This window comes from Phocoena sinus, chromosome 3 (assembly GCF_008692025.1).
Source record: "Phocoena sinus isolate mPhoSin1 chromosome 3, mPhoSin1.pri, whole genome shotgun sequence".
Taxonomy (NCBI): Eukaryota; Metazoa; Chordata; class Mammalia; order Artiodactyla; family Phocoenidae; genus Phocoena; species Phocoena sinus.
The window spans coordinates 161,644,671-161,666,738 of record NC_045765.1 but is presented as its reverse complement, the minus strand read 5'-3'; the positions used below and the strand labels follow the sequence as shown (position 1 = coordinate 161,666,738).

The 22,068-nt window shown below is 40.9% G+C and overlaps 1 long non-coding RNA gene across 3 annotated transcripts in view; it reads right to left on the bottom strand.

The window, feature by feature from the left end:
• The window catches only part of LOC116751160, a 49,754-nt gene that overhangs the window by 18,077 nt on the left and 9,609 nt on the right, over positions 1 to 22,068 (bottom strand). For all 3 annotated transcript variants that reach the window (XR_004349186.1, XR_004349185.1, XR_004349187.1), the window contains exons 3-4: positions 18,428 to 18,552; positions 16,145 to 16,232 (exon numbers count right to left, since the gene is read on the bottom strand). This is a non-coding gene — a long non-coding RNA (uncharacterized LOC116751160). The remainder of the gene's footprint in view (positions 1 to 16,144; positions 16,233 to 18,427; positions 18,553 to 22,068) is intronic.

The following is a 22,068-nucleotide window of genomic DNA, read 5'->3' as shown; positions in this document are numbered from 1 at the left end:
GCAGATCACTGTAACAAGGAGCTAGAAACTATAAAGAGGAGTCAAGAAAAATTAGAAAATTCATCTGCTGAGACAAAAGCCAAGCTAAAGGCAATAAATAGCAAACTAGATAATATAGAACAATGAATAAGTGATCTGGAAGATAAAATAATGGAAATCACCCAATGAGAACAGCAGACAGAAAGACAAATGAAAAAGAAATGAAAGCATCGTGAGACCTATGGGACAATATAAAGCAAGCCAATCTACACATAATAGGGATCCCAGAAGGAGAAGAAAGAGAAAAGGGGATCAAAAATGTATTTGAAAAAATTATGGCTGAAAACTTCCCAAACCTAAGGAAGGGAACAGATATCTAGGTACAGGAAGCACAGAGGGTCCAAAACAAACCTACACCAAGACATATTATAATTAAAATGGAAAAAGTTGAAGATAAAGAGAAGATTCTAAAGGTAGCAAGAGAAAAACAAAGAGTTAGTCACAAGGGAATCCCCATAAGGCTATAAGCTGATTTCTCTACAGAACCATTGCAAGAGAGAAGTGGCAAGATATATTCAAAGTCCTGAAAGGGAAAAACCTGCAACCTAGGATACTCTGCCCAGCAAGATTATCATTTAGAATAGAAGGAGAGATAAAGAATTTCTCAGACAAGCAAAACATAAGAGAAGGGGAATGTAAAAAAAAAAAACCCTTTAAAATTCTCATCCAAAAAAATACTTATGAATAAGCCTGACTGAGGAGGTGAAAACTTATATGCTGAGAACTATAAAACATGAATAAAGGAAACTGAAGATGATTTAAAGAAATGGAAAGATATCCCATGCTCTTGGATTGGAAGAATTAAAATAGTTAAAATGATGATACTACCCAAAGCAATCTACAGATTTAATGCAACCCCTATCAAATTACCCATGACAGTTTTCACAGAACTAGAACAAATAATCCTAAAATTTATATGGAACCATAAAAGACCCAGAATTGCCAAAGCAATCCTGAGGAAAAAGAATGAAGTAGGAGGCATAACCCTCCCAGACTTCAGACAATACTACAAAGCTACAGTAATCAAAACCATGTTACTGGCACAAAAACAGACATATGGATCAATGGAACAGAATAGAGAGCCCAGAAATAAACCCACACACCTGTGGTCAATTAATCTTCGATAAAGAAGGCAAGAATATACAGTGGAGAAAAGAGTCTCTTCCGTAAGTGGTGCTGGGAAAGCTGGACAGCCGCACGTAAATCAATGAAGTTAGAACACATCCTCACACTATAACAAAAATAAACTCAAAATGACTTAAAAACTTAAATATAAGACAGGGCATTATAAAACTCCTAGAAGAGAACATAGGCAAAACATTCTCTGACATAAGGCAAAACATTCTCTGACATAAATCATAGCAATGTTTTCTTTGGTCAGTCTCCTAAGGCAATAGAAGTAAAAGCAAACTTAAACAAATGGAACCTAATCAAACTTATAAGCTTTGCACAGCAAAGGAAACCATAAACAAAATGAAAAGACGGGGCTTCCCTGGTGGCGCAGTGGTTGAGAATCTGCCTGCTAATGCAGGGGACATGGGTTCGAGCCCTGGTCTGGGAGGATCCCACATGCTGCGGAGCAACTAGGCCTGTGAGCCACAACTACTGAGCCTGTGCGTCGGGAGCCTGTGCTACGCAACAAGAGAGGCCGCGATAGTGAGAGGCCCGCGTACCGCGATGAAGAGTGGTCCCCGCTTGCCACAACTAGAGATAGCCCTTGCACAGAAACGAAGACCCAACACAGCAAAAATTAATTAATAAACTCCTACCCCCAACATCTTAAAAAAAAATGAAAAAACGACCTACACACTGGCAGAAAATATATGCAAATGATGCGACTGACAAGGGATTAATTTCCAAACTATACAAACAGATCATACAACTCAACAAAAAAAACAAACAATGCAATCAAAAAATGGACAGAAGACCTAAACAGACATTTCTCCAAAGAAGACATATAGATGGCCAACAGCACATGAAAAGCTGCTCAACATCACTAATTATTAGAGAAATGCAAATCAAAATTACAATGAGATCTTACCTCACACCAGTCAGAATGGCCATCATCTTAAAAATCTAAAAATAACAAATGCTGGAGAGGGTGTGGAGAAAAGGGAACCTTCCTACACTTTTGGTGGGAATGTAAACTGGTGCAGCCACTATTATGGAGAACAGTACGGAGGTTCCTTAAAAAACTAAAAACAGAGTTACCATATGACCCAGCAATCCCACAATCCCACTACTAGTTATATATCCAGAAAAGATGAAAACACTAATGTGGTAAGATACATTCACCCCAATGATCATAGCAGCACTATTTACAACAGCCAAGACAGGGAGGAAACCAAAGTGTCCATTGATGGATGAATGGATAAAGAAGATGTGGTATATATATATATATATGTATATATATATATATATACACACATACACACACACACACACACACACACACACACACACACAATGGAATATTACTCAGCCATTAAAAGGAATGAAATAATGCCATTTGTAGCAACATGGATGGACCTAGAAATGATCATACTAAGTGAAGTAAGCCCAACAGAGAAATACAAATATCATATGATATCACTTATATGTGGAATCTAAAATATGATACAAATGAACTTATTTTCAAAACAGAAATGGACTCACTGACATAGAAAACAAACGTATGGTTACAAAGGGGAAAGGGGGTGGAAGATGGATGAAGTAGGAGTTTGAGATTAGCAGATACAAACTACTATATACAAAATAGATAAACAAGGATTTACTGTATAGCACAGGGAACTATATTCTATATCTTGTAATCACCTATAATGGAAAAGAATATGAAAAAGAATATATACTCATATATATATATATACACATATATATATATAACTGAATCACTTTGTTACACACCAGAAACTAACGCAACACTGTAAATCAACTATACATCATTAAAAATAAAATAAATTTAATTTTAAAAACTTTCAAATATAGCATTTATCCAACACCTACACTGAGTTGAAAAATATCTTCTCATATCCCTGAGCTAAAAATATATTTTCCCTACATGGGCAGTTTTCCATTATTTGTTTCAGTTAAGGGAATGTTCTTCCTCCTGCTAAAAATCAATAATTGCTATCAGTATAACTGAAGAATCATTCAAACATTCAAAGTTTGATTTGTTCATAAGGGTAAATGATATTTATTAATCTTTATTTTTTTTTTTTCTTTTTTTTTTATGCTGTACGCGGGCCTCTCACTGTTGTGGCCTCTCCCGTTGCGGAGCACAGGCTCTGGACGCGCAGGCTCAGCGGCCATGGCTCACGGGCCCAGCTGCTCCACGGCATGTGGGATCTTCCCGGACCGGGGCACGAACCCGCGTCCCTTGCATCGGCAGGCGGACTCTCAACCACTGCGCCACCAGGGAAGCCCTAATCTTTATTTTTAAATGCTTATTTTGTTGGACAGAAAATGAGAGTTATCTAATAGCTTAATTTACAAACATCTGAAATTCACTATTAATTTATTTAGCTTTCGAAGTGTTTTCCCCTAGTATCTTAAAGTCATTACAGGGCCATCTGAAATACTTTTTATATTTTACCCAAATAATTCCTCTGTACATTTACTTTAAAAAATAAATATATAGTGGGAGTCAGAAGACCTGAGTTCTATTTTTGATGTCACTGTGATCTCTAGAAGATAGTAAACTGCAGGTTTAATTTTCCATCTTTTGAGGATGCTATATGAATGATTAAAATTGGCTTTGAACTTTTCTCTGCTGGTGTCACCAGAATTAGAGTAAAGCAAGAATTTTTTTGTTTTATTTTGCTTTGGGTTTTTTTTTTTTTTTTTTTTTGCGTTACGCGGGCCCCTCACTGCTGTGGCCTCTCCCGTTGCGGAGCACAGGCTCCGGACGCGCAGGCTCAGCGGCCATGGCCCACGGGCCCAGCCGCTCCGCGGCATGCGGGACCCTCCCGGACCGGGGCACGAACCCGTGTCCCCTGCATCGGCAGGCGGACTCCCAACCACTGCACCACCAGGGAAGCCCTGCTTTGGGTTTTTTTGATTTTGGTTTTTGTCTTTAACCCCTGTTCACTACTGGGTTATGGAGAAGACACAGTCTACAACAAAAATCCTCATATAAGAGTCTTGTCAGTCAAGTCACCACTTCAGTCATTACCCTGCCCTACATAATGTCAGAAAGATGAGAGCTTTACAGAAACATGGGCTCTGTCAACCTCCACCCTCTCCTTTGTCAAAAATTTCAGAGCAGGTGCAGAACTGACAAAGCTCACCTGGAGTTCACAAAGCTAAATTCTGGGAAGGACTCACTAGGAATTATTATGACACCTGGGGAACAAAATTTCCTATCACCTGGTGGTCTAGGTAATATCACTCTGCTGGGATGTCTCCAAGGGCAACAGTTATAAAGCTTTGGATAATCAGGTAACAATTAGACACTGTGAAATTCTGCCAGAGCTAGCTTCTACAGGAAGAGGAGGAAAATTTAATTTCAATAGAAATTTTTTTTTTGTACTTCAAACGAACCAAGCAAATATTTACTTGTTACTAACTCTGTGCCAGGAACCGGGCCAGGTGTGGGGACATAAAGAATGATGCCAGGACCCAAAGGAGATCACATTATAATTGAGAGACTAATGGAAAACAAATATTGATAAACCTGTTTTATTCCTATCTACATTTGGAACCAATATAGGCAGAGAAATTAATTCTCACAGGCAACTGAAGAGTGTAGATGTTATAGATTAGAAGGTAGGATGGACCAAATTGTGAAGAAAGTGTAATGTCACATCAATAACAGTCAATAGGGAAGAGAGGGGGAAGATGGTGGAAGAGTAAGACGCGGAGATCACCTTCCTCCCCACAGATACATCAGAAATACATCTACACGTGGAACAACTCCTACAGAACACCTACTGAACGCTGGCAGAAGACCTCAGACCTCCCAAAAGGCAAGAAACTCCCCACGTACCTGGGTAGGGCAAAAGAAAAAAGAATAAACAGAGACAAAAGAATAGGGACGGGACCTGCACCAGTGGGAGGGAGCTGTGAAGGAGGAAAGGTTTCCACACACTAGGAAGCCGCTTCGCAGGCGGAGACTGCAGGTGGCGGAGGGGGAAGCTTCGGAGCTGCGAAGAAGAGCACAGCAACAGGGGTGCGGAGGGCAAAGCAGGGAGATTCCCGCACAGAGGATTGGTGCCGACCGGCACTCACCAGCCCGAGAGGCTTGTCTGCTCACCCGCCGGGGCAGGCGGGGCTGTGAGCTGAGGCTCGGTCTTCGGTCGGAGCGCAGGGAGAGGACTGGGGCTGGCGGCGTGAACACAGCCTGCCCGAGGTTAGTGCGCCACGGCTGGCCGGGAGGGAGTCCGGAAAAAGTCTGCACCTGCCGAAGAGGCAAGAGACTTTTTCCTCCCTCTTTGTTTCCTGGTGCAAGAGGAGAGCGGATTAAGAGCGCTGCTTAAAGGAGCTCCAGAGACGGGCGCGAGCCGTGGCTAAAAGTGCAGACCCCAGAGACGGGCGTGAGACACTAAGGCTGCTGCTGCCGCCACCAAGAAGCCTGTGTGTGAGCACAGGTCACTATCCACAACTCCCTTCCGGGGAGCCTGTGCAGCCCGCCACTGCCAGGGTCCAGTGATCTAGGGACAACTCCCGCCGGAGAACGCACGGCGAGCCTCAGGCTGGTGCAACGTCACGCCGCCTCTGACGCCACAGGCCCGCCCCGCACTCCATGCCCCCCCCCGTCCCCCCCCCCCCCCCCCCCCCCCCCCCCGCGGTCTGAGTGAGCCAGAGTCCCCGAAGCAGCGGCTTCTTTAACCCCTTCCTGTCTGAGGGAAGAACAGACACCCTCCAGCGACCTACACGCAGAGGCGGGGCCAAATCCAAAGCTGAGCCCCTGGGAGCTGTAAGAACAAAGAAGAGAAAGGGAAATCTCTGCCAGCAGCCTCAGGAGCAGCGGATTAAGGCTCCACAATCAACTTGATGTACCCTGCAGCTGTGGAATACCTGAATAGACAATGAATCATCCCAAATTGAGGAGGGGGACTTTGAGAGCAAGATTTATTATTTTTTTCCCTTTTTCCTCTTTTTGTGTGTATGTGTATGCTTCTGTGTTAGATTTTGTCTGTATAGCTTTCCTTTCACCATTTGTCCTAGTGTTCTATCCATCTGTTTTTTACTTAAAAAAATTTTTTTTCTTAATAATTTTTTATTTTAATAACTTTATTTTATCTTACTTTATTTTATTTTATCCTCTTTCTTTCTTCCTTCCTTCCTTCCTCCCTCCCTCCCTCTCTCTCCCTCTCTCTCTCTCTCTCTCTTTCTTTCTTTCTACTTTTCCCCCCTTTTATTCTGAGCCGTGTGGATGAAAGGCTCTTGGTGCTATAGCCAGGAGTCAGTGCTGTGCCTCTGAGGTGGGAGAGCCAACTTCAGGACACTGGTCCACAAGAGACCTCCCAGCTCCACATAATATCAAATGGCGAAAATCTCCCAGAGATCTCCATCTCAACACCAGCACCCAGCTTCACTCAACGACCAGCAAGCTACACTGCTGTACATCCTATGCCAAACAACTAGCAAGACAGGAACACAACCCCACCCATTAGCAGAGAGGATGCCTAAAATCATAAGTCCACAGACACCCCAAAACACACCACCAGACGTGGACCTGTGCACTAGAAAGATAAGATCCAGCCTCATTCACCAGAACACAGGCACTAGTCCCCTCCACCAGGAAGCCTACACAACCCACTGAACCAACTTTAGCCACTGGAGACAGACACCAAAACAACGGGAACTACGAACCTACAAAAAGGAGACCCCAAACACAGTAAGATAAGCAAAATGAGAATACAGAAAAACACACAGCAGATGAAGGAGCAAGATAAAAACCTACCAGACCTAATAAATGAAGAGGAAATAGGCAGTCTACCTGAAAAAGAATTCAGAATAATGAGAGTAAAGATGATCCAAAATCTTGGAAATAGAATAGAGAAAAGGCAAGAAACATTTAACAAGGACCTAGAAGAACTAAAGATGAAACAAGCAATGATGAACAATACAATAAATGAAATTAAAAATACTCTAGAAGGGATCAATACCAAAATAACTGAGGCAGAAGAACGGATAAGTGGCCTGGAAGATAAAATAGTGGAAATAACTACTGCAGAGCAGAATAAAGAAAAAAGAATGAAAAGAACTGAGGACAGTCTCAGAGACCGCTGGGACAACGTTAAACGCACCAACATTCGAATTATAGGGGTTCCAGAAGAAGAGAAAAAGAAAGGGACTGAGAAAATATTTGAAGAGATTATAGTTGAAAACATCCATAATATGGGAAAGGAAATAGTTAATCAAGTCCAGGAAGCACAGAGAGTCACATACTGGATAAATCCAAGGAGAAACATGCCAAGACACATATCGATCAAACTGTCAAAAATTAAGTACAAAGAAAACATATTAAAAGCAGCAAGGGAAAAAAAACAAATAACACACAAGGGAATCCCCATAAGGTTAACAGCTGATCTTTCAGCAGAAACTCTGTAAGCCAGAAGGGATTGGCAGGACATATTTAAAGTGATGAAGGAGAAAAACCTACAACCAAGATTACTCTACACAGCAAGGATCTCATTCAGATTTGATGGAGAAATTAAAACCTTTACAGACAAGCAAAAGCTGAGAGAGTTCAGCACCACCAAACCAGCTTTACAACAAATGCTAAAGGATCTTCTCTAGGCAAGAAACACAAAAGAAGGAAAAGATCTACAATAACAAACCCAAAACAATTAAGAAAATGGGAATAGGAACATACATATCGATAATTACCTTAAATGTAAATGGATTAAATGCTCCCACCAAAAGACACAGACTGGCTGAATGGATACAAAAACAAGACCCATATAGATGCTGTCTAAAAGAGACCCACTTCAGGACTAGAGACACATACAGACTGAAAGTGAGGGGATGGAAAAAGATATTCCATGCACATGGAAACCAAAAGAAAGCTGGAGTAGCAATTCTCATATCAGACACAATAGACTTTAAAATAAAGACTACTGCAAGAGACAAAGAAGGATACTACATAATGATCAAGAGATCGATCCAAGAAGAAGATATAACAATTGTAAATATTTATGCACCCAACATAGGAGCACCCCAATACATAAGGCAAATACTAACAGCCATAAAAGGGGAAATCCAGAGTAACACATTCATAGTAGGGAACTTTAACACTCCACTTTCACCAATGGACAGATCATCCAAAATGAAAATAAAGAAGGAAACACAAGCTTTAAATGATTCATTAAACAAGATGTACTTAATTAATATTCATAGGACATTCCATCCCAAAACAACACAATACACATTTTTCTCAAGTGCTCATGGAACATTCTCCAGGACAGATCATGTCTTGGGTCACAAATCAAGTCTTGGTAAATTTAAGAAAATTCAAATTGTATCAAGTATCTTTTCCGACCACAACACTATGAGACTAGATATCAACTACAAGAAAAGATCTGTAAAAAATACAAACACATGGAGGCTAAACAATACACTACTTAATAACGAAGTGATCACTGAAGAAATCAAAGAGGAAATAAAAAAATACCTAGAAACAAATGACAATGGAGACATGATGACCCAAAACCTATGGGATGCGGCAAAAGCATTTCTAAGAGGGGAGTTTATAGCAATACAATCCTAACTTAAGAAACAGGAAACATCTCGAATAAACAACCTAACCTTGCACCTAAAGCAATCAGAGAAAGAAGAACAAAAAACCCCCAAAGTTAGCAGAAGGAAAGAAATCATAAAAATCAGATCAGAAATAAATGAAAAAGAAATGAAGGAAATGATAGCAAAGATCAATAAAACTAAAAGCTGGTTCTTTGAGAAGATAAACAAAATAGATAAACCATTAGCCAGACTCATCAAGAAAAAAAGGGAGAAGACTCAAATCAATAGAATTAAAAATGAAAAAGGAGAAGTAACAACTGACACTGCAGAAATACAAAAGATCATAAGAGATTACTAAAAGCAACTCTATACCAATAAAATGGACAACCTGGAAGAAATAGACAAATTCTTAGAAATGCACAACCTGCCAAGACTGAATCAGGAAGAAATAGAAAACATGAACAGACCAATCACAAGCACTGAAATTGAAACTATGATTAAAAATCTTCCAACAAACAAAAGCCCAGGACCAGATGGCTTCACAGGCGAATTCTATCAAACATTTAGAGAAGAGCTAACACCTATCCTTCTCAAACTCTTCCAAAATACAGCAGAGGGAGGAACACTCCCAAATTCATTCCACAACGCCACCATCACCTTGATACAAAAACCAGACAAGGATGTCACTAAGAAAGAAAACTACAGGCCAATATCACTGATGAACATAGACGCAAAAATCCTCAACAAAATACTAGCAAACAGAATACAACAGCACATTAAAAGGATCATACACCAAGATCAAGTGGGGTTTATCCCAGGAATGCAAGGATTCTTCAATATACACAAATCAATGTGATAAACCATATTAACAAATTGAAGGAGAAAAACCATATGATCATCTCAATAGATGCAGAGAAAGCTTTTGACAAAATTCAACACCCATTTATGATAAAAACCCTGCAGAAAGCAGGCACAGAGGGAACTTTCCTCAACATGATAAAGGCCATATATGACAAACCCACAGCCAACATCATCCTCAGTGGTGAGAAACTGAAAGCATTTCCACTAAGATCAGGAGCAAGACAAGGTTGCCCACTCTCACCTCTCTTTTTCAACACAGTTTTGGAAGTTTTCGCCACAGCAATCAGAGAAGAAAAGGAAATAAAAGGAATCCAAATCGGAAAAGAAGAGGTAAAGCTGTCACTGTTTGCAGATGACATGATACTATATATAGAGAATCCTAAAGATGCTACCAGAAAACTACTAGAGCTAATCAATGAATTTGGTAAAGTAGCAGGATACAAAATTAATGCACAGAAATCTCTGGCATTCCTATACACTCATGATGAAAAGTCTTCAATTGAAATCAAGAAAACACTCCCATTTACCACTGCAACAAAAAGAATAAAATATCTAGGAATAAACCTACGTAAGGAGACAAAAGACCTGTATGCAGAAAATTATAAGACACTGAGGAAAGAAATTAAAGATGATACAAATAGATGGAGAGATATATCACGTTCTTGGATTGGAAGAATCAACATTGTGAAAATGACTCTACTACCCAAAGCAATCTATAGATTCAATGCAATCCCTATCAAACTACCACTGGCATTTTTCACAGAACTAGAACAAAAAATTTCACAATTTGTATGGAAACACAAAAGACCCCGAATAGCGAAAGCAATCTTGAGAATGAAAAATGGAGGTGGAGGAAGCAGGCTCCCTGACTTCAGACTGTACTACAAAGCTACAGTAATCAAGACAGTATGGTACTGGCACAAAAAACAGAAATATAGATCAATGGAACAGGCTAGAAAGCCCAGAGATAAATCCATGCACATATGTTCACCTTATCTTTGATAAAGGAGGCAGGAATGTACAGTGGAGAAAGGACAGCCTCTTCAATAAGTGGTGCTGGGAAAACTGGACAGCTACATGTAAAAGTATGAGATTAGATCACTCCCTAACACCATACACAAAAATAAGCTCAAAATGGATTAAAGACCTAAATGTAAGGCCAGAAACTATCAAACTCTTAGAGGAAAACATAGGCAGAACACTCTATGACATAAATCACAGCAAGATCCTTTTTGACCCACCTCCTAGAGAAATGGAAATGAAAACAAAAATAAACAAATGGGACCTAATGAAACTTCAAAGCCTTTGCACATCAAAGGAAACCATAAACAAGACCAAAAGACAACCCTCAGAATGGGAGAAAATATTTGCAAATGAAGCAACTGACAGAGGATTCATTTCCAAAATTTACATGCAGCTCAATAACAAAAAAACAAACAACCCAACCCAAAAATGGGCAGAAGACCTAAATAGACATTTCTCCAAAGAAGATATACAGACTGCCAACAAACACATGAAAGAATGCTCAACATCATTAATCATTAGAGGAATGCAAATCAAAACTACAATGAGATATCATCTCACACCAGTCAGAATGGCCATCATCAAAAAATCTAGAAACAATAAATGCTGGAGAGGGTATGGAGAAAAGGGAACACTCTTGCACTGCTGTGGGAAGGTGAATTGGTACAGCCACTATGGAGAACAGTATGGAGGTTCCTTAAAAAACTACAAATAGAACTACCATAGGACTCAGCAATCCCACTACTGGGCATATACCCTGAGAAAACCATAATTCAAAAAGAGTCTTGTACCAAAATGTTCATTGCAGCTCTATTTACAATAGTCAGGAGATGGAAACAACCTAAGTGTCCATCATTGGATGAATGGATAAAGAAGATGTGGCACATATATACAATGGAATATTACTCAGCCATAAAAGGAAACAAAATTGCGTTATTTGTAGTGCGGTGGATGGACCTAGAATCTGTCATACAGAGTGAAGTAAGTCAGAAAGAGAAAGACAAATACCATATGCTAACACATATATATGGAATCCAAGAAAAAAAAAAGTCATGAAGAACCTAGGGGTAAGACAGGAATAAAGACACAGACGTACCAGAGAATGGACTTGAGGATATGGGGAGGGGGAAGGGTAAGCTGTGACAAAGCGAGAGAGTGGCATGGACATATATACACTACCAAACATAAAATAGATAGCTAATGGGAAGCAGCTGCATAGCACAGGTAGATCAGCTCGGTGCTTTCTGACCACCTAGAGGGGTGGGACAGGGAGGGTGGGAGGGAGGGAGACGCAAGAGGGAAGAGATATGGGAACATATGTATATGTATAACTGATTCACTTTGTTATAAAGCAGAAACTAACACACCATTGTAAAGAAATTATACCCCAATAAAGCTGTTAAAAAAAAAAATGGACAGAGGATCTGAGTAGACATTTTTCCAAAGAAAATATGCAGATGGCCAACAGACACATGAAAAGATGCTCAACATCACTAATCATCGGGGAAATGCAAACCAAATTTGCAATGAAATATCCCCTTTATATCTGTCAGAATGACTATTATCAAAAGACAACAAGTAACACGTATTGGCAAGGATTGGAAAAAAGAACGCTTGTGCACCGTTGGTAGGAATGTAAATTGGTGTAGCCACTACGGAAAACATTATGGAAATTGCTCAAAAACATAAAAATAGAACTACCATATGATCCAGTAATTCCACTTCTGGATATTTATCCAAAGAAAATAAAAACAGTAATTAGAAAAGATATATCCAACCCTATGTTCATAGCAGCATCATTTACAATAGCTGAGATATGGGAGCAACCTAAGTGCCCATCCACAGATGAATGGATACACATACACATACACACACACACACACACACACACACACACACACACACACAGTGGAATATTACTCAGCCATAAAAAGAATGAAACCTTGCCATTTGTGACAACATGCATGGCTTAGAGGGTATTATGCTAAGTGAAGTAAGTCAGAGAAAGACAAATTATGATATCACTCACATGTGGAATCTATAAAAGAAAACAAACGAACAAACATAACAGAGACATAGATACAGAGAACAAACATGTCATTGCCAAGGGGAGGAGTTGAGGGGGAGATAAGACATAGGTGAGGGAGACTGAGGCACACATTTCTAGTTATAAAATAAATGAGTCATGGGTATGAAATGTACAGTGTGGGGAAAATAGTAAACAATTATGTAATATCTTTGTATGGGGACAGATGGTAACTAGACTTATCGTGGTGATCAATTTGAAATGTATAGAAATATTGATTCACTATGTTATATATCAGGAATTAACATAGTTTTGTAGGTCAATTATACTTCAAAAGCAAACAGACAGACTCATGGACAAAGAGATCAGATTTGTGGTTACTAGAGGCACGGGTGTGGGTGGGATATTGGGTGAAGGCAGTCAAAAGGTACAAAACTTCCAGTCATAAGATAAATAAGTACTAGAGATGTAATGTACAACATGATAAAGATAATTAACACTGCTGTACTATACATATGAAAGTTGTTAAGAGAGTAATCCTCAGAGTTCTCATCATAAGGAAAAAATGTTTTTTCCCCTATTTCTTTAATTTTGTGTTGATATGAGATGATGGATGCTCACTAAGCTTATCATGATAATAATTTCATGATGTATAGAAGTCAAATCACTATGCTGGACACCTAAACCTATACAGTACTGTATGTCATTTATATCTCAATACAACTGGAAAAAAATTAAATTCTAAAAAACTTGCTTGTATTAGTCAATATTGTGTAGGTTAGCATTCTCCAAGTGTGGTCTGGGGACATTTTCCCTGGGTCTATGAGGTCAATTTCAAAATCAATGACTAAATGCTAAAATGTTATTTGCCTTTTTCATTCTCAATCTCTCATGAGTGTACTGTGGAGTTTTCCAGAATGTGATACTGCAGCTCTTTGAATGCAGAAGCAGACCCCCAAACCCAGCTTCATTCTGCTTAGCCAGACATTAAAGAGACTTGCAAAAATTGAAACGGTGCTACTCTTCTCACAGTTATTTGTTTTAGAAAATATATTTTTCATTCAGATATTACTATGCTAATGTATAATGGATTCATTTACATATTTTAAAAATTTCTCAGTTTTAATATCTAAAACAGTAAATATCAATATATAGAACCCACATAAAGTCCATTGAGGTCCTGTTTTAAAATGTAGGCTCTGTTATTACTCGGGTATGGTTAGGTCAATAGACCAGGAGATGACTGTCACTGAAAGGGAAGTCTGCTCCCGAGAATAGGAGGCCTGCCATGTCACACAGGGCCACACAGGGTCACCGGGAAGTCAGTCAGAAGGCTGAAGGAGCGAGGGGAAAGCATGGGTGAGAGCCTTACTGTGGTTTTCGCAGAAAGGAACAGGCAAGGCAGGGTAAGCAGGTTTGAATAATTTCAGCAGGCTCTTGGGTGTAGGGGCTGTCCTAGGGTTTCCTGGATCTGGCCCTGAGGTGACTAGGACAGGTGAGTACAGGCATACCTCGGAGATACTGCTGCTTTGGTTCCAGACCATTGCATTAAAGCAAATGGGGCAATAAGGCAAGCCACACGAAGTGTTGGTTTCCAGTACGTATAAACGTTATGTGCACACACTATGCTGCAGCCTACTGAGTGTGCAATAGCATTGTGTCTGAGCAAGCAACGCACACACCTTAACGAGAAACCAATGCTGCTGGGAAAACGGCACCAATAGACTTGCTCAATGCAGGTTTGTCACAAGCCTTCAATCTGTCAACAATGCGGTATCTGTGAAGTGCAGTAAAACAACGCATCGCTGTATTGGCCCAGAGTATAAGAGCCCTGTGAGAGCTGGAAAAAGGGGGTGCTCATGGGGGCAGAGGGGGTATGGTTTTGGATTGGTTAGCTTGCACATAGAGGTATATTCACAAGGGAGGAGCTTGTTATCTCTAGGAATTAGCTAGTCCTCAAAGGAGCAGTCTCCCCTGCGCTAGCAAGGTCCCAGGTGCCAGAGCTTTAAGAAGACAAAGTAAGGAAACATAGTCAATACAGGTCCTTAATAGTTTTTAAGAGTGTAAAGAGTGTAGAGATGTTCAGAGACCAAAGAGTTTGAGGGCTTCGTGGCTCGGTAATGCACAATAAAAAAAGGTGCCCCAAATCTCAACGTCTTACAGCAAAGAGGGTTGTTCGTTGCTCAGGTGAAGTCTTCACACTTCTGATGATAGGTGGCATACAGTCATCTCTGGGGATCCTTGGGGGATTTGTTCCAGGACCCCCAAAGGATATCAAACTCTACGGGTGCTCAAGTCCCTGGTATTAAATGGTGTGGTACAGTCGGCCTTCTGTAACCAAGGATATGGAACCCACAGATACAGAGGGCCTCCTATACAAAGAATATCAGAACATTCAAAAAAAAGTCATAATTTCAGAACAAAAGAAAATCATTTAAATTGAATTACTTTAGCTTAATGAGAAACTCACTATATTATCCTTATTTGCTCAAGTTTTTATCATGAATTAGTGAGATTTCATCACTACTTAGGAAGAGTTCAGGGACTGGTGCTTGGAAATTTCTGAAATCTAGGACAATTGTAGATGGAAGTGACATGAAGGTGAGGAAAGACCTTACCTTGTTTATACGCTGAAAGGACCCAGCAGAGAGGGTGAAGATTGAACATACTGGAAAAAGAGACACCTGAGAGAACTCCCGGAGGAGGTGAAAGAGCAAAGGAGGGAGTGGTCTGAAATAGGCTAGAGAGAGAAACCTCTCTTTCGAAAATTGGTTGGATAGGAGGAGAGGGTGCTTCTGAAGATAAGTTGAGGGAAGGAGAGAAGCTGAGAGAGTCCACCCCTAACGGCACTGATTTCCTCTATGAATCACAGGCAAGTTTACTGCTGAAGGTGAGCAGGGCAGGGGATGTTGAAGGTTTAGGCCTACTGCAGGGATTGGTGAAGGGAGCCCACGGAGCAGAAACAACAGGAAATGCAGCAGAACCGAAGGCCCAGCTGAGTTCAGACCTTAAATAGTAAGAGCATGAAACACATGGTAGCCTGCCTTTCCTAACTCAGCTTCTTAGCCCTGGCATTGAACCGAGATGGGGCTGGGGTGAGTGCAGGGAACTGATGTTCACTGAAAGGCTGTGTAGGGTGATGGTTAAGAGCACGGCCTTTGAAGTCAGCTGGCCTGAGTTAAAATCCTGTCACTTTCCTATTCAGTAAAATGGAGCCAATAATAGTCTTGTGGTGCTGTTTTATGTGGGTAACAGTGGTTTTGTGGAGTTGTTTTGAGGGCTAAATATATGCTGTGGATTTTCCTTCCACATCCTTGCTTCTGGGGCTTAAGGGACCCACCTAGGTTTCAGGGTTTCACGATTAGGTGAATATAGGACTCTTGAAAAGGGACTGTTGGGCTGCACCCCGCAGGCCTGTGAGCCCAGTATTTGCCCAGCTTGAAGACCGTAGAAGGACCCCAGAATCAGTGACAGAGACATCAGTGGTGTTATCGGATAGGAGGGTCTTACCTGTGTGAAGCGAGGTCCGGGCGTGACCCCCCACCCTGTGGAGCAGACAGCGGCATCTTCACTACCACGGCGAGAGGAAGGTTACCAGCTGCAGGGGGAAGTGACGTCAGGTTGGCTCATCAGTTACCAGGGAAACCAGCAGAGGAGCATGACCCTCCCCACCCTCTGATGAGCTAGCAAGGTACGGATGTTTTGATCTAATGAGCGATCACTAGTCAGGGCCCGGGGCGAGTACACAGCCATTTTTTGAGGAGGGAAGGTCGGTCAGGTGAGTAGGATGCAGGTGAGGCAGGGACTGGTCAGTCAGGGGATGCACAGAGAGCAAGGGAACAGTCATCGTGGGGGGCCTGACCATACGGGGACAATGCAGCCCCTCTGCCCCCCTGCCCGTTTCCTCTGAGGTTCCTCCTCCGTGGTCTTCATGACCCTTTCTGGTTGTGGTGGGAAACAGAAGGCAGGTATACCTGGGTCTCCCCTGTTTTGTTTCCAAAGGGCCTAATCTCTAGGCCCTACTTTCTTCAGGCCTTTAGTTTTATATCTCAATTACCTGTTTTAGAAGTAAACTACACCCTGCCTCTTATTTGCGTTTCACTCTCATAACCCTAGTCTACCTATTCATCCACTTGCCCTCCACAGAAGTACCTCTGGATCGCAGGGAGTGGTCACATATGTGGAAGAGGCAAAAGACAAAAGCATAAAAATATGTTTTAGAAAATCTCTTCTTACCTACTAACTCTCTTACTTCTCCTGTCGGTAGATGTTTTCATCTTCCTAAAATACCCCGCGCTGGTGCTCAGAGGGACCCGTAGTGTACGTGGGCAGGGTAACTTACACAGCTCGTCACTGTGTAAAAGCTGGTAATAAACAATTCTACGCCTGTGTTCTTCCACCTAGCACTCTGCGCTGCCTCAAACAGAAGGCTGCACTGGTCCCGTGGGGGCCTGAGGGCTGGAGCATCGGAGGACTGGGGAGAGGGAGTCGCAGGTGCTGGTGAGAGAGTACAGAGCTTAGGCAAGAAGAGAAGGAGGGGCTCTGTGCGCAGAGAAGCGGGGGCTGGCGAACAGGGAGAGAAGGAAGCCGTGGAGGAGCTGGAATCGCAATGAGGGGATGGGCAAGTGGGGAGGGGAGAGGAGGGACGACTTCTGCAACAATGGGACGTGAAGCTGATGATTTTAAGGGGTTCACTTCCAGATGATGACGAGTAGCCACAGGACTACTGAAGAGGAGCTGAGCACCACTGGGGTGGGGGACACTAAGAAGCATGAGTTTCAGCCGTTTGAGTGAAAGTGGAAAAATAGATCTGTTGTCAGAGTCCTTTACAGATGCTTGAGGAGTGAGCTTGTGGTTGAAAACAGAGTAGGCAGGGGCCAGGGTAGCAGAGGCCCGGAGCTGGTGCAAAGGCAGGAGCCTCCCAGGAAGAGGGGCTGCAGAGGTAGAAAGAACCTTGTTTTTTAATTGTAGCACGTGGGGCTTCCCTGGTGGCGCAGTGGTTGAGAGTCCGCCTGCCGATGCAGGGGACACGGGTTTGTGCCCCGGTCCGGGAAGATCCCACATGCCGCGGAGAGGCTGCGCCTGTGAGCCATGGCCGCTGAGCCTGCGCGTCCGGAGCCTGTGCTCCGCAACGGGAGAGGCCACAACAGTGGGATGCCCGCGTACCAAAAAAAAAAAAAAAAAAAAATTGTAGCACGTGGCAGTTCTCATACACGACTCCGTATGGTCCTCCCAGCAATTCTGTGAGATGCATACAGGGCAGGAAACAGACTTTCTCCGCAAAAACCTGCTAAGCATCAGCACGGGGACTCAGACCAAGCCTCCTGACTTGACCCACGCTGTCTGTAGTTTCCCACGACAGTCTTGACCATCTGCGTACAATTCACAGTAGGAGAGCCTCTTAGAGAGAAAACTTATAGACTCTACACAGAAATGAAAGAACTTTTCTTCACCCTAGACTCTATCTTAAAAATCTTCAGGCTGTAAATTGTGAGAAAGAGCTGTTGGACTGTCAGGAATTGGTGCAGGTGAGGTTCTTATGGTGCCATCTAGTGTCCGTGATTGGACTTACAAAACTTTGGCTATAAGTATTCTGAAAAATAATTTATTTAAGGAAATAGCAAGTAACTGATTAATTTTGCAAAAGAATAGACATTAAAACACCTAATATTTTCCTCTTCCTGCCGGGAAGATTTATTAACCTGGCCTCTTGATCACCCTGAGAGCTAGACCAATGCAGTGAATTACTTCATTGCATAACAGAGATTATGACCTAGTGAAGTCCAAGGTTACCTTATTTTCTTTTCACAATACCAGTTGATCCAAGACCTTAAAGATCATGAAGCTGGGTGCTACAAGTGTCTGAGGCATTCAGGTCTTCATTCAGTAGAATGATGTATACAGCAGTGCTTCATAAACTGTAAAATGTTAAGCAAAAGTATTATGTAGAGCTATTATTTCACACATACGATTCCATACCCTTGACACACCTCCCTTCTAAGCTTCATATTTATAAGAGTTGCTATCTAGACTTTACATCTGAAGAAGCTGAGGCTCAGATATGTTATATGACTTGCCCAAGGTCATAGAGCTAGTTTTCTCTTTGCTATACTACATTGCCACTATGGCACTGATATAAGGAATTAATATGTTTATTCAGCGGAAATTTATTAATGCTCACTAGTGCGATCCGTTGGGTTAGGAACAAGGTATATAAAGATTTATGAGTGTTGGGAACTGAATGTTTGTGTCCAACTAAAATTCATAAGTTGAAGCCCTAGCCCCTCATGTGACATATTTGGAGGTAGGGGCTTTGTGGAAGTAAAGTTAAATGAGGTCATAAGGGTAGGGTCCTGATCCAATAGGATTATGTCCTTAAGGATAGGAAGAGAGACCAGATCCAGATCTTGCTTTCTCTTGGCAGGCATATGCAGCAAGAAGGCAGCTGTCTGCAAGCCAGGAAAAGAACCCGAACATGCTGGCACACTGATCTCACTTTCAGCTCCAGAACTGGGAGAAAATTAATTTCTGTTGTTTAAACCACCCAGTGTGTGGTATTTTGTTATGGCAGCCCAGCCCAAGCCAACTAAAACAATGAAGATCTACTCCCCCTAAGCTGCTTCCAGCTTTGTTAGGGAAGTCAGCTGTCAGATAAATCACAACCCAACTTGCTGAGATAGATGTATGGACACCTCATATTTCTAAATGATTGCCTTAGAAGGAATCCTGATGAGACTAGTGGTGACAGGCTACCACAGATGTCAGACAGCTCTAAACTCAAATACATTTAAGAGATGACCTTTTACTTAGAGGTACCTTGTCATTAATAAACATGGACTTTCTCTCAGAACCCCGTGTGCCCTCTTTGCGTAGGAGATGGAATGGAGTTGCAGAGCGAGTGACTGAATGTGGCTTTGGGTTCTGGTTTAAGAACAGAACTTGGGGTCCTCAGCTGCTACATCTATAAAATGAGACGGTTTTGACTAGCTGCCATCTGAGGCAGTCATCTGAATATTTTTGCTCACTTTGTCCCTAAAAGAGTTTTGAAAAACTGTGAAACTGTTTCACAATATTATAAATTTTGAGAGTTGACATCTAAAATTTTCCATTAGAAATGTAGTTTTAAAGAATGTAATTTCCATTATACTACAAATATTGACATTTTAAAATAAAATCATCACATGACTCTTAGGTTTCCAGTACCATCAAAATAACATATTTATTAGAAAGTCACTATCATTCATAAAAAAGACTGCATTTCACATCATTCCTTTTTCTCAATGAAATATTATTTTCATTCCATTCTCCATTCCCAGAATTTTATGTAATGCGGTATATTTTTATGTTTGAAAGTCTTTTAAAATTAAAAATTAAAATTACCTGAAAGTTTTATTATAATTATCAGTAGTTAAAATTTGAAACAATATATTATAAATTTTGATAATAATTACACATAATTAGTAAAATTTTATTGGATACATCTCTCAAAATCTATTGATGAATGTTATTTATTGTTAGAGATAGAATTTAATCTAGATTCAATTTCTATTTTGGGGTTTTATAGATATAAGCACTTAGAGACACTGTTCTCATAAATAGATGAGAATAGTTTTATTATAGTAAAGTCCTTCAATTATTTCAACTTCTGAATTGCATGCCAAAAGTATCATAGTAATCTCTCATTAAATGTTATTTTAAATCATCAACTTTAGGTTCTCCATCAAATTTGTTGAAAGCAAAGAATTAGAAACCCCCTGAATTACAAAAGGATTGATTATCCAGTCTTTACAGTCAATCTGGGACTACTATAGGACAATCATCTCACTTATAAATACTAATTCTAAGGAAGAGTGCTATGTAAGGCAGAGAGCGTTGCAATGAGCATGTCACCTGGATGACCTAAGATGCTACCAATGTCTCTTACCTATACTCTGCTTGGTTCTCTCAACACTCTCACTCAGGAGCAATGCTTTCTTTGGGTAAAATTATCATCACTCTTATAACCACACTCTACATTATATCTGAATGAACATATTGGGCAAACTGCTCCACTGAATACCAAAATACCCACTCTTAAAGAGAAGAAAAGGAAAGACACAAAGCCTGAATGCAAATTTTTGATGCCTTACATGGGAGACTTCTCCGAAAGCAGAAGTGCTATCCAATAGAAATATAATGTGAGCTATATATGTAATTTAAAATTTGTTTAAAAAGCAAAAAGCAGCAGGTGAAATTAAAGTTATATGTAATGCAATATTTCCAAAATATAATCATTTCAACATTCAGTCAATATAAAAAGTTAAAAATGAGGTAGTTTTACATTTTTTTTGTACTATTCCTTGTAGTATTTTATACAAGCAGCAAATCTTAATTCATACCAGCTACATTTCAGGTGCCCAATATCCACATGTGACTAGTGACTATTGTATTGGACAACACAGCCCTTGAGAGACACACTGTAGTAAGATTTGGGATGGATAAGAGAGCAATCTTTTGTTTTTGTAAAGTAAGAATATGGTGAACGTAAGAGAAGTGGTCAGAAAGGAAAATAGTCCTATCCATGCCCTCGTACAGCTGTGAAAGGTATCTTTCACCCCAGGGCCTACGCTGCACAGCTGTATGAAGTGGCCCTGGTGTACCTCAAGAGGCAGAGGTACCCCACTTTGAAGATCATTATTTTAAGATGAATTCTAGCTGCCAAGGTCTTTGGAAAATAATGCAATGATAATGAAATTATGCAGCCGTATCTTCTGGAGAAGACCTAGTCAACTATCCTTTAAAATTCTGGAGCAAGTAAAAAGAAAAAAATCATGAGACAATGATTAGCAAAAGATCCAGAAAGCCCTTGTTACTTTGTCAGCAATATCTTGGTATGACTTTTTTAAGGTATGGTTGACAACCTACCTTATTGCAAGCAGAGAGTTTTTGGTAATAGTAGGGTGATGTTTTCCCCTCTGACTTTGATGGAGATAAGATGAGGTTATACGAAAACCATCAGCCTAACATCAGATTACTCTAGGAGGTGAAGATTTCCTATGTTAGGGCACAGAAATGACTAAGAATCTCTTCCTTACCTTTATTTTCTTAGGAAACTTCTACAATTTGTCCCTCTAGCTCTTTCTAAATTCCAGTGTACAGTATGAATGTTGGGCTTCCTTTCCAAAGGAACCCAGATGCTTGTCCGAAAAGGTAAGTATAAAGAAGTACTCTATGATACTGTCTTAGTTGGCTTGGGCTGCCATGACAAAATACCATAGACTGGGTGGCTTAAACAACAGAAATTTATTTTCTCACAGTTACAGAGGTTGGGAAGTATAAGATCAAGGTGCTAGCTGATTTGGTTTCTGGTGAGAGCTTTCTTCCTGGCTTTCAGATGGCTGCCTTCTGTGTCCTCCATGGTAGAGAGAGAAGTCTGGTGTCTCTTCTTTTTCTTA